Source organism: Danio rerio, chromosome 8 (genome assembly GCF_052040795.2).
Source record: "Danio rerio strain M-AB ecotype USA chromosome 8, GRCz13ab, whole genome shotgun sequence".
NCBI lineage: Eukaryota > Metazoa > Chordata > Actinopteri > Cypriniformes > Danionidae > Danio > Danio rerio.
Genome location: NC_141028.1, coordinates 3,953,741 through 3,969,591, shown reverse-complemented (window position 1 = coordinate 3,969,591; position 15,851 = coordinate 3,953,741). Strand labels below are relative to the sequence as shown.

At 35.7% G+C, this 15,851-nt stretch overlaps 1 long non-coding RNA gene across 1 annotated transcript; it reads right to left on the bottom strand.

Annotated features, from left to right (window-relative positions):
• Positions 1-6,207: 6,207 nt before the first annotated feature.
• Positions 6,208-10,928, bottom strand: LOC147842507 (uncharacterized). Its single transcript, XR_015497538.1, has 2 exons — positions 9,843-10,928; positions 6,208-9,167 (listed from the first exon to the last, which is right to left on the bottom strand). It is a non-coding gene; the product is annotated as an uncharacterized LOC147842507 (long non-coding RNA).
• Between the last annotated feature and the right edge of the window lie 4,923 nt (positions 10,929-15,851).

The following is a 15,851-nucleotide window of genomic DNA, read 5'->3' as shown; positions in this document are numbered from 1 at the left end:
TTAAACACAAAAGATGGAAAGATTATGAGAATATGTTGGTAACCTGTGACTTCCATAGTAGGGAAAACAAATGGTTTAGCATATGAATGATAATCAATGGTTACTGTGTTTCCAACATACTTCAAAGTATCTTCTTTTTATATTCAACAAAAAAAAGAATCTCAGGGAGATAAATAATTGTGAAAAATTTAAGAAAAATCAAATGTTAATTTTTGAATGAAATCTTTTTAAAGACAAGTAGTTTTTCAAGCATCAGTAAAAAAGTTAATTAATAATCCCCAATGCGTCCTGTTTAGCATTTTCAGAGCAGAAAACAACACATAATCAGACATTGTTAGCATGACTTGGGTAATAGTATGACTACAAATCCTGTCAGTAGTTCTACAATAAAAATAAAAAAATTCATTCATTCATTTGTTACCTTTTCTTAGGCTTGGTCCCTTTATCAATCAGGGGTCGCCAGCATATGTTTTACACAGCAAATGCTCTTCCAGCTGCAACCCATCATTGGGAAATATCCATACTCACTCATTCACACTCATACACTATGGACAATTTAGCTTATTCAATTCACCTGTACCGCATGTCTTTGGACTGTGGAGAAAACCGGAGCACACACAGAATTGCCAAGGTTCGAACCAGCGACCTTCTAGCTGTGCGGCAATCGTGCTACCCGATGCGCCACGACATCGCCAGTAAAAAGCATCTGAAAACATATTCATTTTTCATACTTTCAAATATAATTGCATTTAGAATGCTTACTCATTAATATTAATATAAACTATTTAATATTTTTAGGGTGGCACGGTGGCTAAGTGGTTGGCACTGTGGCCTCTCAGCAAGAAGGTTGCTGGTTCGAGTCCCGGCTGGGTCAGTTGGCATTTCTGTATGGAGTTTGCTTGTTCTCCCTGTGTTGGCGTGGGTTTCCTCCACGTGCTCCGTTTTCCCCACAAGTCGAAACACATGCGCTATAGGAGAAATGATGAACTAAATTGACCGTAGTGTATAAGTGTGTGTGTGTGTGTGTGTGTGAATGAGAGTGTATGGTTTTTTCTCAGTACTGGGCTGCAGCTGAAAGGGCATCTGCTGTGTAAAATATATGATGGAATAGTTGGTGGTTCATTCCACTATGGCGACCCCTGATGAATTAAACTAACTAATTTTGATGCATTACAAGTAACTTCAATATGGACTCTTTTCACAAGACTATTATGACGCGCTTAACCTCCTAGGGCTTGAGTGTCTTCATACGTGGACAGCACATTTTAGCTCTTAAGTGGCTATTTAAAATACATTGAATGTTTTATATTTTGTTACAGACATACAGTGTCATCCTGCAACTGTTTTGCAGTAAATGAAATGTCCCAAACACTATTTTTAACTATCCAAAATGGGCAAAAAAATTAGTTTTTACTCTCTGATAGTCAAAACATGTATAAAAATAAAAAAATAAAAAATAAAACTATGTTAAATTTGCATTACAAAACAGTCAGGAAAAAGTGTTTATGTAAATTCGGACCACGAGTCCACACATATATGGACATCATATCAAAAGATGATACTTAGATTTTTATTCTAAATAGGTTCCAATAAGCCCAAATAGCAAAGAGAAATTAAAAATGCATGTAAAAAACACCTTGGGCCTTGAGAGGTTAAAGGTAATCATAGTCTTAAATGCTTGAAAGCTTTTAATATTTAGATTTTTTTATGTACATTTATATGTATTTAAGTATGTAGTATTTCATCTTTGCATCAAATAACAAAAACCAAATTACCAGTTGTGCGGGGTGTTTCTAATGCTGCGTCTATGAGGGCAGGACAGTAAATCTGACATTGCTCTCTCTTCTGGCTGCCGTTACCCATCTCACACTATTGTTTTCCTTCTTCTGAAAGTCTTGATAACACCGTCGTGGAGTTTTTCTTTTATTATTTCAACAAATCCCTGCAGAAAATCCAGCTTTAACCAGCCTAGGCTGGTTGGCTGGTTTTAGCTGGTCGACCAGGCTGGTTTTAGAGGGGTTTTGGCCATTTCCAGGCTGGTTTCCAGCCATTTACAGCCTGGTCTTAGCTGGTTAGGCTGGAAACTGACCAGCTAAAACCAGCTTGACCAGCCTGGTTTAAGCTGGACATAGCTGGTTTTGGCTGGACTCCCAGCTTGGCTAGGCTGGTCAAATTGGTTTTAGCTGGTCATCTCCCAGCCTGACCAGCTAAGAGCAGGCTGAAAATGGCTGGAAACCAGCCTGGAAATGGCCAAAACCCCTCTAAAACCAGCCTGGTCGACCAGCTAAAACCAGCCAACCAGCCTAGGCTGGTTTAAGCTGTTTTTTTTCAACAGGGATAAATTATAAAAACATGATTTGTTGTACTCTCCCTTTCACTGTGCTCTAAGTTTCCCCAACTGTGATGACGTCTGCTGCTGAGAAACCCAGAAAAGTGAAAAGGCTCCATTATTACTTAATTTTTTTAAGTATTGCATTACCTTAACATGCATTACCCCAGACAGTTTTGAAGCAGCAGATTGTGTGCTTGCGTTCCTCTAATGAACAGCAGGTCAGAATACTTTCTGGACTGAACTTGATGACTAAAGAAGCCAGAAATGTCACACAAACACAAGCCTACACTTCCGGCTGTACATCTCAGACTGTTGACAAAACAAAGCAGGCTAAATATAGTTATAAGAACACTGACAGGACCGATCCGGCATTCACAAGCTGGTGCAAATGTGTCTGTAAAGATGTGACCTGAAGATATTGAAGACTTATAAAGCGGTCAGAAAATAGAGCTTTGAAGCTCCTGTAAATAACGAATCTCATTAAAATAGGCGGTATATTTAATAATGGCCTGAAATAGATCAGGCGTGACCGATTGTTCTGAGAATTCAGACTTACAGAAAGTTACGTTCTTCGAATAAAGTCACCTATTCATATTAAATATGTTTGCTTTGCCAGTCACATGAGCACGTGATGCATCTCGCATGTGATGTTTGTAGCTCAGATAACAGTTTTAATAGTGGTCTGAGGTTGCACGGTGGCTCAGTGGTTAGAAGGTCACTGGTTTGCGTCCCGGCTGGGCAAGTTGGCATTTCTGTGTGGAGTTTGCATGTTCTCCCCATGTTCGTGTGGGTTTCCTCTGGGTACTCCGGTTTCCTCCACAGGAATTGGGTAAGCTAAAATTGTCCATAGTGTATGTGTGTGAATGAGTGTGTGTGTGGATGTTTCCCAGTGATTTATTATGTCAAATCCTTGGTGAGCTGTTCAGTTGTATTCAATTCAATTTCTCCACTTAGAAATCTAAATCTAGAATTTATTTGATTTGTCCATTAAATTTACAAGCATTTACTTGAGCATTAAAACACAACACAACTGAAAAAAATGGTGTAACACACCCATATGTGAAGTTCCTTCATGTTCACAGTATCTCAGCGCTCATATCAGCGTGTCTTATATTGATGAAAGAACGAGATGTATTACAAGCGCAGCACATGTTGTTCATCAGATTCTCCACTTTAACCTTCAGAGTGTTCTCATACCTTCAGATCCGAGTCACATGATCACGACTGTGTTTCTGAAGCTCTCCATCTTCATTTTCAGCTCTTGCTTCATCTTTCTGTCCATTCAGTGCTGTTCATGATCCTGGCAGGACTCTGTTTCACTTTTACAGCCACGAGGACTCAAACAAAACACTTCCAGACTCCTCAAGCAAATCTCTGAAAGAAAAACTCAGTGAGGGGATCCCTATATATACACTGTAAAAAAATATTCATAAACTAACAATTTTCTGTGCGTTTATCATTCATTCATTCATTTTCTTGTCGGCTTAGTCTCTTTATTAATCCGGGGTTGCCACAGCGGAATGAACCGCCAACTCATCCAGCACGTTTTTACGCAGAGGATGCCCTTCTAGCCGTAAACCCATCTCTAGGAAACATCCACACACACTCATTCATTACGGACAATTTTTAGTTTTACCCAATTCACCTGTACCGCATGTATTTGGACTGTGGGGGAAACCGGAGCACCTGGAGGAAACCCACGCTAATGCAGGGAGAACATGCAAACTCCACACAGAAACGCCAACTGAGCCGAGGCCCGAACCAGCGACCTTCTTGCTGTGAGGCGACAGCACTACCTACTGCGCCACTGCTTCGCCCACAATTAAAATTAAATTGTACAATTTTAAATACAAACTCTAATAGATCAGTAAAATTGTTATGTCATAAATAAGGGACTAAGCCGAAGGAAAAAATGAATGAAATACTTTTTGACTTTTTATCTCGAAAGTCTGACTTTATGAGTTAGATTTGAGACTTTTTAACTCAGACTTATGACTTTATATCTTATATTTGTGAATTTATATAAAAATTCTGACTTTATAACTTGCGAATTTGAGTTTGCATCTCACAGTTCTAAGACAGGCCCGTGCAGAGACTGTCCAAAGGGCATGTGTAGGAAAAATGATTTGAAGAGCGTGGGGGGGGGGGTGATGTTGTTGTCGTACTGAAGAGCGGTGTTGTCGCGCGTATTCTGATCAGCGGTGTTGTCGCGCGCAAACTGTAAAGCGGGGGGGGTGTGGAGCGCACGTACTCAAGAGCGGTGTTGTCGCGCGCCTACTGAAGGGTGGTGGGGGGGGGGACTTTTGATCATATTGGAAGGGCACTTTCTATCCAAGACTAAAAAGGGCATGTGCAGTGCACAGGTTGAGCCCTATGTGTGCACGTGCCTGTTCTAAGATAAAAAGTAATCCCATTTTTTTTATTATTATTAAGTGGCAGGAAAGGGCTTGTTTTCATTTCCTTCCGCTTATTCCTTTAATTATCAGGGGTCGCCACAGCAGAATGAACAGCCAACTTTTCAGCATATGTTTTATGCATGGAAAACATCACTGGAAAACACCCATACACTTTCACATTTACACACACTCATACACTAGGCCAATTTAGTTTTAGATAGTTTTATTCAATTCCCCTAAAGCACATGTGTTTGGAAACCAGAACACCTGGAGGAAACCCACGCCAACACAGGGAGAACTACTGGTCCAGCCGGGACTCGAACCAGTGACCTTCTTGCTGTGAGGCAGCAGTGCTAACCACTAAGCCACCATGCCACCCTTTTGGTTTTCTATTTGAATATATTTGACTACATATGACTTACAAGATTCGTGAACTGTTTGTACTATTAAATCATTGAAGGAAATAAAAAGTATGAGGCAACCATTACTGCATCCAAAATGGTGAAAAGCCTTGGAGTAACGATTGATGACAAGCTAAACTTCTCTGACCACATTTCTAGAACTGCTTAATTGTGCAGATTCACACTCTATAACATCAGAAAAGTCCGACCCTTCCTATCTGAACATGCAGCTCAGCTCCTTGTTCAAGCTCTTGTTCTCTCCAGACTGGACTATTGCAACTCTCTACTAGCAGGGCTTCCAGCTAACTCTATCAAACCTCTTCAGCTGCTCCAGAACGCAGCAGCACGAGTGGTCTCTAATGAACCTAAAGGAGCACATGTCACTCCGCTGCTCATCCGTTTGCACTGGCTGCCAGTTGCTGCTCGCATCAAATTCAAAGCTCTGATGTTTGCTGACAAAGGGACTTCTGGCTTTGCTCCTTCTTATCTGCTCTCACTTCTGCAGATTTATGTGCCCTCCAGAATCTTGCGTTCTGTGAATGAACGTCGCCTCGTGGTTCCATCCCAAAGAGTGAAAAAATCACTTTCCCGAACTCTCGCATTTAATCTGCCCAGTTGGTGGAATGAACTCCCTAACTGCATCAGAACGGCAGAGTCACTCGCTGTCTTCAAGAAACGACTAAAAACTCAACTATTTAGTCTCCACTTTCCTTCCTAATCTGCAATTGCCTCTCTGGCTCCACCTCTAACTGTACCCAAAAAAATAAAAAATAAACAATTTAAAATGACTAATGCTTTCCTTCTTAGACTTTACACACCTGAAACTTGTCTACCGCACTTATTCATTGTTGCTCTTATAGTTGTGTAAATTGCTTCCTTGTCCTCATTTGTAAGTCGCTTTGGATAAAAGCGTCTGCTAAACGACGAAATGTAAATGTAAATGTCATAAAAAATTAGGAGAAATATTAATAGAATTATATATTAACAGCCGAGTCATTTCTTTCAGGATTTTTGTGTCCCAAAAACAACCCAAAGATCCACATTTGTGAATATATATCTATTTATTTTTACTTATTAATTTATTTTTCTTGGGTAAAGTCATTATTTTTCATTTAATTGATAAAAAGTGATGCTAAAGACATTTCTAATGTCACAAAAGATTTTTATTTCAAGTAAATAATGCTAATCTACAATTTTAATCATGAAAGTAAACTGAAAACGAAATATTAATTAATAAAACTGCTGGCTTAAGAAGGATAATTTAAATCTAATTTTATTAATCCGATGTTGGGTTTGACCCTATTTGACCCAGAAGTCGTGTCACCATAACCCAGCAGTTTTTAGAGTGCATGTACCTGAATTAGTTTTGAAATAATTGTGAAAGTTTGTGTTTGTATTGAAAGACCAGTGAATCCTCTCCGTGATATCAGCCAGTGAACAACAGGCTTTTGAAGCTGCACTTCTCTCTTGTTTCTGCTGATAAGAGCGTCAGATTGCTTGTTGTTGGATTTTGTGTTCTTTTCTGAGACACAAACAGTGAATGTGAAGCACGTAAAACAGCAGAAAAACACACATCGGTATAAAGTTCATCAGAGTGGAGATCAGAGACGTAACACAGCAGATCAAAACAAACGCTGGAACTTGACCTCAGTGTACTGTGGTTAATATAAACCTGCGGCGCTCTCTCTTTATGAATGAGCGTTTATCTGCATCTGATCACTGTGTTCATGCACACAAAAAAATAACATGGGTAAGACATGGGATCAGCTTCCACTGCTATGCAGATGATACTCGATATTTCAACTAAACCTGATGAGATGTCTGAACTGTCTAAGCTAACTGAGTGTATTAAAGATGTTAAAGACTGAATGACCAACAATTTCCTTCTCTTAAACTCAGACAAAACAGAATTATTACTTATTGGGCCTAAATCCTGTACACAGCAGATCTCGCAACTCGACCTACAATTAGAGGGATACAGAGTTAGCTTTAGCTCTACTATAAAAGATCTGGGTGTCATATTAGACAGCAATTTAACTTTGTATTATATATCCCAATTATATATCCCATGTTACAAAAACTGCCTTCTTTCATCTGAGAAATATCACTAAATTAGGAAGTATGCTATCAATCTCAGATGCAGAAAAGCTAGTGCATGCTTTTATGACTTCTAGACTGGATTACTGTAATGCTGGTCTATTTGCGGGCTGCCCAGCATCCTCTATTAACAAACTTCAGCTAAAACAAAACGTAGCTTGAATTCAAAATATTGCTTCTTCCCAGGTAAAAAAGTGCACTAAAATGCACTTTATTTAAGTATACTTAGTACACTTTTCAGTAATGTACTAAAAGTGCTCTATTTTCGCACACTAATTTTGTACTTAATGTACTAAAAGATAGTATTAAGTATATGTTAAGATAAACTTAATACCATCTAAGTGCACTCAACTGTGCTATTTTGAGACACCCTGAAATTGAACTAAAATGTGCTTTTAACATACTATATCTGTATTTTAAAAAATATATTTAGTTACAACTAGAAATACACTTGAACCCTAATTTTAAACATTTAAATATATTTATCACAAATTTAAAGTTTAATAGTAAAATATTAAAAGAATATACAAATTGTAAAAAGTGTGCTAAATACTGTATTAAAAATGTGAGACTCTATTTTCCCAAACTAATTTTGTATTTAATGTACTAAAAATTAGTATTAAGTACATTTTAAGATAAACTTAAGTACATCTAAGTGTACTCAACTGTGCTATTATGAGACAAAATGAAGCTGATCTAAAATGTGCTTTTAACATACTAAACATTTATTTAAAGAATATATTTTGAAGGGATTCTGTGTGTACAAAGAAAACAGCATCTGTGCTTCATCAAAACACTTTAATCTTTCTGTGCAATAAACCACAAGTCCAAAAACACCTTATGGGAGAGAACAAAAACTTAGCAAAAACTCAGAACACAAAAATATAAATAAGATGCAACACTACAGCGCATATATGAAATGTAAAGACATTTTGGGAAAATGTACTTCTACTACAATACATTACTAATAGATTTTTAATAAAGTCAATTTAATGTAAACTTAGAATTACCACACTCAAAATCTATTTAAGTGTTAGTGATAATATTGCATTCACATTAAGTGTACTTAACTACAACTTTTGGGAAAATGTACTTCTCCTACAATACATTACTAATAGATTTTTTATATATTAACTTATTTTAAACTTAGGATTAGTATGTAAACAGTGTACTAAAAATCAACTAATGTTTAAAGCAGTTAAAGCACACTTTTGCAACTAAAAATCTAGTTGAGTATTACTGGTATTTAGTATACTTTTGTCAAGTGTACTAAAGTCCTACTGAAGTATAAACATACTTTTAATTAGTATATTTATAGTGTAAAACCATCAAACTTTTATTTAACACAAAAAAATAACAATGTACTAAAAATGCATTTGCGGGTATTTAAGTGTATTTTAATTGCATTTAATTATATATTTTTTTTCAACTGGGTCACCTATAAAGCTTTAAATAATCCAGCTCCTGTTTATCTAACCAACCTGCTGTCTCGCTACAATCCAACTCGCTCTTTAAGATCTCAAAACTCAGGGCTTCTGCTAGTACTAGAATAGCAAAGTCAAGTAAAGGAGGTCAAGCCTTCTCATTTATGGCTCCTAAACTCTGGAATAGCCTTCCTGATAACGTCCGAGGCTCAGACACACTCTCCCAATTCAGAAATGGTCGTGCCCAACTGAGCCTGTTTACTCTCGAGGTTTTTTAATTCTTCACTTTCAGCAATTGGTGAAGTTTTTTCCTCGCCGATGTTGCTATTGCCTTGCATGGTTTGGGATCTGTAGAGCTGCGCATCGATAGATTTGCTCTTCAGTGTTTGGACTCTCAGTAGTGACTATTAAACCACACTGAACTGAACTTAAACTGAACTGAACTTAAACACTGAAAACCGAACTGACTCTGTTTCAATTTACTATGATCTTTTGTGTGAAGCTGCTTTGACACAGGCTGTTTCTCAATATGCGTTCTTCAGTGGTCTTGCATCCTCGTGTTCTCGTTTAACGTCATCATCAGCTGCCTAAGTTCAGTTCCAATACTCAAGACCGCAAGTACGGAGGACGCGTGAAACTTCCTGGATGTGATCTTGATATCGAGGACGCACTGATGCAGACTTGAGCACCGAACTCGCTCTGGAAGTCCCAGAAGTCATTGCGACTGGAGGTGGGAAGCGCAGCATTTTATCTAGATTTATTATTAAAGTTCAGAGATGTCACTTATTTAACTCATGAGTTTCCCTAAATGAAACGGTGAAAGTAAACATTACCATGGACATCTTAATAAAGAAATAAACACATTAAGGGTTGTTTGTTTGCTAAAATTCGTATTAAAATCTGTTTTATTTATATTGTGCAGCGTATAATTATAATGCTTTTATGCATAGTATATATTTTGAAAAGGGGAAAAACAATAAATAGTTGAATGCTGAAATGTTTAAATAATTTACCATTTAAACGTGTGAAGGTCATGTGACCATCAGGAAGAACGCAGCATCCCATTTCTCAAAGGACGCGTTCTCTGCCCTCGCGGTCTCCTGAGTTCGTTCTTCCGAGGACACCTGCCAAGACCAGTCTCCACAAGAACACAAGTCCGTTCTCTGGGTTCCTGGAATTGAGAAACAGCCACAATCTACATTGTAAAAGTGCTATACAAATAACAGTGAATTAAATTGACTTAAATTACAATACATTTACACGCATGTCATGATTTTGCCCAGTATAATGCGATCCTGGATTAACATCTATGTTGATCCTAGAATATCATTTTTGTAATCATACCCCTAACCCAACCCTAACAAAATCAGAGGGGAGTATTCATTCATTCAGCCAACCACCAACTATTCCAGCATGTTTTACACAGTGGATACCCTTCCAGCCACAACCCAGTACTGGGAAACACTTATAAACACTCATTCACAAACACACTCATACACTACGGCCAATTTACTTCATCCAGTTGACTTATAGCGCATGTGTTTGGACTTGTGGGGGACACCGGAGCACCCGGAGGAAACCCACACCAACATGGAAGAACATGGTTTGCTGCCAACATGGGTCTTCCCATTGCTGGGATGCGGCTGGAAGAGCATTCGCTGCGTAGAACATATGCTGGAATAGTTGGCGGTTCATTCTGCTGTGGTGACCCCTGATATATAAGAGACTAAGCTGAAAGAAAATGAATGAATGAATGAATAAAAAGTCAAAATGAAATGAGTTTTTCCTTAAAACAAGCTAAATAATTGTAATAATAATCAAATAATCACACCAAAGCTATTTAATTATTCTTTCTTAATTATTATTTCTTTTTAATTCTTTTTAATTGCATTTCCTTTTCTCTGCTTATTTTTGGTTTGTGTCTATTTGGATTTTAATACTTGTTTTGTGTATTTTTACGTCTGTTTTAGTCTAAATTTGTTTGTATTTGCTGCTTATTTCATTCAAACCATTTGCTGATGTTGTTTTTAATATTTGTTTATGGTTGTGAAGCACTTTGAGTTACATTTTATCCATGAAAATAAATTATTATTAGTGCTGAGCATAGATTAATCGCAATTATTCACTCATTCATTCATTCATTCATTTTCCTTCTGTTAATCTTTATTTCAGTGGTCGCCACAGCAGAATGAAACTATTCCAGCATATGTTTTACACAGCCGATGCTCTTCCAGCTGCAACCCAGTACTGGGAAACACCCATACACACTCATTCACACACTTACACTATGGCCAATTTGGCTCATTCAATTCCCCTATAGTGCATGTTTGGACTGTGGGGGAAACCGGAGCACCTGGAGGAAACCTACGCCAACATGGTTTGCTGCCAACATGGGTCTTTCCAGTTCTGGGTTGCGGCTGGAAGGGCATCCACTGCGTAAAACATATGCCAGAATAGTTGGCAGTTCATTCTGCTGTGGTGACCCCTGATATATAAGGAATTAAACTGAAAGAAAATGAATAAAAAGTCAAAATGAAATGAGTTTTTCTTAATTAATAATAATCAAATAATCACACCAAAACATATATATATATATATATATATATATATATATATATATAATTATTCTATTTCTGTTCTTGTTAATTGCATTTCCTTTTCTCTGCTTATTTTTGGTTTGTGTCTATTTGGATTTCATTTTTTGCTTTTACTTCTTTTGTGTATTTTTACGTCCATTCTTGCTGAAATAGGTTTTTGTATTTGCTGCTTATTTCATTTAAAGATTTAATTAACATTTGTTGATGTTGTTTTTAATATTTGTTAATGCTTGTGAAGCACTGTGAGTTGCATTTATTGTATGATTATTAATATTTTTATTAAAATTATTATTAATATTATTATTATTATTATCCCAAAATAAAAGTTTTTTTTTTAATAATTTGTCAGGGCATTTTATGTATATATTATATGTGATATGCATACATAAAAACGAAATTATACAGAGCAATTTTGTTGCATAGATATTCAAATTTACAAACAATTTGTATCACATACCCATATATTTTTCATCTAAATATTAATATAAACATTTTATCAAATATATGCATGCATGTGTGTATTCATTTAATAACATACACAGTTAAATTATCTTAAAACCAACTCTTATTTCGGATGCGATTACTGACAATTAATATTTGCCCAGCACAAATTCTTCTGATTATTATTATTAATAATAACTTTTTTATATAATAACATCTAAGATTACTCATTCATATTCTTTTCGGCTTAGTCCCTTTATTAATTTGGGGTCGCCACAGCGGAATGAACCGCCATAATAGCTTAAAACATGTAAGATTACTTTTACTTAAACATTTTCCCTGCAGTCAAAAAATATAGTTTGCTGTTTGGTCAAACTACATACTTAAAATGAGCTGAAGCAACCCAATTCTTAAGTTTTTATGGGGGACAACTTAATGTTTTACGTTCAATCCACTTAAAACTAGTAAGTCAACCTAATTACTTTATGTTGTCCAAATACAAATTGATTGTGTTGAATTTCTTTACAGTGTTCTGGGAATTTACTAACATTAGTGCAATTCCTTCATGTTGTCCCAACACAAACCGATTACGTTAAGTTAATTTTTGACAAATTGAAGTGGACTGAAAATACAAAATCAATGGTTTTAAGATGATTAGAATTGTGTTGTTTGAGCTTATTTTAAGCAAGTAGTTTAAACAAGCAGCAAAGATCATCTATTTGAGTGTACGTGACAGAAACAGATGAAGATCAGGAGTGTGTTTATGCAGCGGCTCTTATCCACACATGGACACTGCAATACATCGATCAGAAAGCTGATTCATCAGTCTCACCTCAAAAAACAACTTACTTTGTGTCATCATTTGTGAACTCAGAATACTTTTCATTATATTTCTAAAAGCAAATCTAAACATGTTTTTTTTATTCTCCTGCCCATGCCAGCATTTATTAATGCAAAGTACAGCAAAAACTGTACAATTTTGAAATTTTTAAAATTTTTAATTAATTAATTTTTTAATCAAGTCATCAAACATCGAGTGAATAATAATAAATTACTTTATTTTCCAAACCTATAATTTTTTCTTCAAAACTTTATTTAAATCTAGTGATTTATTCTCACTTAAGTATGAGTTTTTTTTCCTCAAAACAATGACTTTATTCTCGAAATTTAATGATTTTATTCTCAACATTTTATTTGTAATTTTTTTCTCAAAAAACTTCATCCTTAAGATGTAATTGCTTTGTTCTTTTATTTTTTATTATAATTCATTAAAAATTACTCTCCAATATCTGGGTGGTTTTATTTGAGTTTTTTATTATTAATGCTTGGCCCTAAACCTCTTTACATTCAGAATGAAAGGTACAAAATCTGTCACTGGCGTGGTAAACATTTTTTGTACACTTTTGTACTATACAGGGGTGCGTTTCCCAAACAACAACGTAAATCGCGGCTGATCAATCATAGTACGATGTATCGTTTGGGAAAAGAACGTTGTAGTGACAAGTGTTTCCCAAAATGCATAGTTTCTCTGTCGCAGATCCATCGCTTGAACCACGTTAGTTATAATGTAAAACGCCCATAATGACGCTCTAAATGGCACGGAGGAACTACTTCTTTAGAGAAGAACCATTTCAGTTCTTAGTGCAAATTATATTGTTTTACACAATAACACATTTAAAATAAAATCCAATATTAGATTTGGTAAAAACATGCACTCGCTTTCCATATTAACTGAAAAATATGTAAATGGCAGATATAGAGCTTGTGTTTATTCCCAAATATTATTGAGAATATGACATTTTATTCTAAAACAAATCACTTACAAAAGCTAACACATATTCTAATATCATATATAAATCATATGAATAAATAAATGATGAGGCTTTTTTAAAAAAATGAATTTTAATATTTCTAAATTTAAAAATCAATTTTAAAAATGAATATTAATATTAATTATGATGATGATGATTATTATTATTATTGAGTATGATATTGTTTATTTTATTTTTATTTTTTAGAAAAGTCTACTTTTACAATTTGACACATGTAAACCACAGCAGAAAGTTTTAACCAGCAGGCCCATGTCATATACAGTACAGATACTTAATAAATAACCCACTATAAATTAAAAGAATTAGCGTATGCTTTTTTGATTTCACAAGCTTTGGAGACGTAACATAAATTCCACTTTCAAATAATAGGTCACCCTTAGCTTTCGCCATGAGGCTGTGTTCAAAATGACATCAATGATTTCAAAGTGCACTGTAAAGGGAGCACAACTGTAAACATGATGATCGCTAAAACTGAACTGTAAAAATAGTTTGAAAGCAAATTACACCTAAGATTGATGACTTTAATGCTTTTTTATTTTTAATAAATTCAACTTTGAATGTTAGAGTGTTCTAAATGAATAGGGCATAGGGGGGATAAGTGGAAATAAAACACAGCCAGGAACTATGTTTCTAACGACAGCTCCAGAGGTGTAGTTGCGAGTGCTCAAGTTTGTGACGCAGTTTGCGAATAATTGTTGGAGAGACGGATTTGGGAAACGGCATATCAACAAACTATGTTTGTAACGACGGAACTTGCGACCTTAGTTGGCTAACGATGGTTTTGGGAAACGCACCCCAGGTGGGCATTAGTACCTTTAGGGCAGGGATGCCCAAACTTTTTCTTATGAAGAGCCAAAATTCAAACTTGATTGAGGCTAGTGGGCCGAAAGTAAATATAGTTGCCATGTGCAATTTCCTACTTATTCAACATATTTTAAAATAATTAGAAAACTTGCTTTATATTAACTAATACAGTATATTTTTCATTACATTTTATAATGAACTTTATAACTATATAACTATTATTTACAGTTAAAGTCAGAAGTAATAGCCCCCCTGAATTATTAGACCCCTGTTTATTTTTTTCCCCAATTTCTGTTTAACAGAGAGCAGATGTTCATCTTTGCCATGATGACAGTAAATAATATTAGACTAGATATTCTTCAAGACACTAGTATTCAGCTTAAAGTCACATTTAAAGGCTTCACTAGGGTAATTAGGTTAACTAGGCAGGTTAGGGTAATTAGGCAAGTTATTGTATAATGATGGTTTGCTCTGTAGAATATCGAAAAAAAAATAGCTTAAAGGGGCTAATAATATTGACCTTAAAATTGTTTACAAAAATAAAAACTGCTTTCATTTTAGCCTAAATAAAACAAATAAGACTTTCTTCAGAAGAAAAAATATTATCAGACACTGTAAAAATGTACTTGCTCTGTTAATAATAATTGTGTTCTGGGCTAATAATTCTGGGTTCAACTGTATATATTTAATGGAGTTACACTAGTCTTTGCCTTGATTTGCTCGTTGCTGTCTTCTTCATAGTCTTCAATCCATCGAGTGACAATATTTACATTTTAAAAACTCTGAATAATTTACAACATTTTATTTCAGTTTGCTTTTTTGTAGCTCAACAATAAAACAAACAAACAAACAAACAAACAAAGAAGGTTTTATCAAATTAGAAATGACGATCTCCGTTAAAGGCATTCTCCCCAACCCTCTCTATCATTCTCACTCTCTTCTTAGATTGGATGGTGGCCAAATTAAAGGTTACAATGGGCCAACTTTGGCCCTTCTTTGGGCATCTCTACTTTACGGTACACTTTTGTACCTTTGTAGTTCCCTTTTGTACCTTTAAGGTTTACTTTTGTACCTTCAAGTTACTATGAGGTCCACATTTGTACTTTTCAAAGTATTAATAATATGTATCTTGACGAACCTGATAGGAACAGAAATGTACCTATTGAAAAGGTGCCACCTCAAAGACAGAGTTTGCACAGTGTCTTCATTTCTTAGAGTGTTTATAAATTCAGCACCAATTCTGAAAGTCGCAGAAAGTCTGATCAACTTTATTTGCTGCACATCTCTCTCAGACATGCATGAACTTTAGCTCATGACTAAATCAAACTCCAAAAGTGGATGTCATTCCTGACAGGTTATGTTGTGTGTTTGGTGAAACCGGATCTCTGTCCTGACTCCCAAAGCCCGCGTCAATCCCCTCAGTGTGTGTTTAGTGATCCCCAATGTGTGACCGGGCTAAAATTAGTTTTAGAGGGCAGCGGAGTCAGATTCAATCATACGGCACCACTGCATACAGAACATACATTC